A 2,787-nucleotide genomic window follows, 5' to 3' on the forward strand; every position below is an offset into this window, starting at 1 on the left:
AGAAGCTACTAGGGCTCAGGGTTAAAAAAAAAAAAAAATACCTGTTCTTGTTATTATTAAAATGGAAGAGACAAATAAATTATAGGTTCAGAGAAAGAACAAATGAAGAGAATATTTATAAATATATGTAACAGAAAAACAGGACAACTGACTCACATGATGATAAAGAATATGGAAAGTTAATGTTTGGTTGGATGGATTTAGTTTGGATCTGAGCTATGTCTCTTTTTTCTGGGAAAGATATAATGTTGTTGAGGATAGGAAATAATTCCCTCTTCCCCAACTCCAGACCCTGACAGCCCCCAGAGTCTTGCCTGACTACTGAACCATCCACCATGGAATCATCCACAAACAGTTACATGGTGGAAACCCATGACACAACTTGGTAGCAGTCTCTTCAGAACAGGACCTGAATCATCCTGAATCATGGCAGGAAACATCCATTTCTGTAATGAAATTTTTTCATAGTTAGGCAAAATACTTGGAGCCAAAAAAAAAAAAAAAAAAATTAGCTAGAGAGGGTTCAGGATAGATCTCTACTTTAAAAAGAAGAACTGGCATGTTAGGTGTGGAGACTTAAAAAGAATCTTAGTCTTCTAGAATGAGCCAGATCTACCAGAAATGAAGCTCCACTCCTTAAAAATATTTATCATTTAGCTATTTACTCTTGGAGAGAAAGTACCAAAGACATTTTCCCCATGGTTGCCTAGCCCAGTACAGGGCAGAGAGCTGACCAGAAGAAATTAGAGTTAGGAACAACATACAACGTGAGGCATTCAAATCTAACTTATAAAAAATAAGACATTGGATCATTCTTTATGAACTCCAAACTCCATAAATGAACAAGAAATGCAGTATATTAAACACAAGGAAGTCACATCCTTTACTATACGATATGCTTGAGCTGGATGATTTTCGATTTTATTTTTGAAATGTAAAGCTACTTACTAGTTTGAAATATTTTAGCCTACCTTCATATTAAACAATCATACTTTAAACAAAAGTGCAATATTAAAATACCTTTTGCCTTTAACAGAAAATATAGAGAAAATTCAAAATTCTATCTGCCATTGGCCTATTCTGTGACTATGGAAAAACATCCTAAGCTTTCTGAGTGTCTCTTTTATTACACTTGATCTTAGCCAAAAGGCTGAGAAGCGATTGAGTGTCTCTTTCATTATTTGCAAAACAGGGATACTGTTTGATGAACAGGTGATAGAAATTTCACACGTATTTTTTTGAGATTAAATGATATAGAGTATATGAAAAGGGCCTGGACATAAATCTGCAGAAAATAGAATAGATTTTTTTTTAAAGGTTTTATTTATTTATTTGACAAAGAGGGACACAGCGAGAGAGGGAACACAAGCAGGGGGAGTAGAAGAGGGAGAAGCAGGCTTCCCGCAGAGCAGGGAGCCCGATGCGGGGCTCGATCCCAGGACCCCGGGATCATGACCCGAGCCGAAGGCAGATGCCCAACGACTGAGCCACCCAGGCGCCCCTAGAATAGATTTTTGATCAAGGTGCAATGGGGTGAGTCTCATAATTCCAAAATTTTCTTGGGAAGGTGATGAAGGCATTGATTGGATGGAAGAAAAAAGAGAAAACACTGACAATAAAACCCTAGCCTCCTCCAGGAGAGCTCAGGGGGGAAATACCTATATATAGTCAGAACCATTTTTAAAAAATAAAGAAAAAAAAAAAATTCTAACGATTGATTAAAAGAAAAAAATCATCCAGGGATGAAGATGTCTCAATCCAACAACTTGACTGGGTGACATTGGAATACTTCAGACAATTAAGAGTGGGAACCTTGAGACCAAACCATTGCTGTAATATCCCAGAGGGGGTTGTCAAATGTAAGGCCAAGAAGGCAAGGGGTCAGTATCACAGCTATTAAGTAGCTGGATTGAACTGTTAGGGAGCCTCATGACAAAGATCAAGGCACGTGATGAACTTCAAGGAACTGAGATTCAGAGTAAGGAATGTAGTGCAATAGATGTATAGCAAAAACAAAATGGATCATTCAGTTGGGGGAAGTTGTTATAAGCATTGTTCTAAGGCAGAGACTCAGTTACCAGCCAGAATTCAAGAAAAAGCCAGACCCCAGACTGAGGAGGGACTGGTCACATAGGGGAAGACACTATCATACAAGAGAAGGAAGTTATCAAAACTCAGAAAAAGCAAACTCGAGAGGTTTTTATTACAGCAGATATAACCTTCAGTAGACAGGCACTATCAACCTTTGGCAACTCAACAGGAAGGGAACCCTCTCTGGCTACACCACAGTTCCTGATGATGGCTTTCACTGGCCAAATCCAAGTGGTACCACAGGACAGGATAACTAACTGATGAGGTCAGACATATCACCTTCCTTGGTAAAGAGCACGTAAAGGGTATGGTGTGGGTCAGGAGGGATGAACAGAAGGTGCCTGTCCTACATGCCCAAGGTGACAAGCGAGAAGAGGTGAAGGCATATTTTAAGCCCAAGCAATATGACTCCATAAAGCCCCACTCTCAACCACTACACCATGCAACCCTCATATAAGAGTAGGTAGGAGTCAGACAGTGACCCTTTATGTCAAGTTAAGCAGCTATGGATGTATTCTATAAGCAATGTGGATCCTAAAAGAGATTTAAGTCGGGAATTTATATGGCCTTAATTTGTTTTTTTGGGTTTATTGTTTATTTTTTGCTCTGGTTTGAGAAAGAGCACTCTGCTAAGTGGGGTGGAGGATGAAGAAGGGTTGGAAATGTGTGATGTATTTCAAGGAAAAAGGTGTTTAA

The 2,787-nt window shown here is 39.0% G+C and overlaps 1 non-coding gene across 1 annotated transcript; it reads right to left on the reverse strand.

Moving 5' to 3' along the window:
- Positions 1 to 978: 978 nt before the first annotated feature.
- On the reverse strand, positions 979 to 1,162 carry LOC116644798. Its single transcript, XR_004301833.1, has one exon. It is a non-coding gene; the product is annotated as a U2 spliceosomal RNA (small nuclear RNA).
- Positions 1,163 to 2,787: the final 1,625 nt, after the last annotated feature.

Source organism: Phoca vitulina, unplaced genomic scaffold (genome assembly GCF_004348235.1).
Source record: "Phoca vitulina isolate PV1807 unplaced genomic scaffold, GSC_HSeal_1.0 scaffold30, whole genome shotgun sequence".
Taxonomy (NCBI): Eukaryota; Metazoa; Chordata; class Mammalia; order Carnivora; family Phocidae; genus Phoca; species Phoca vitulina.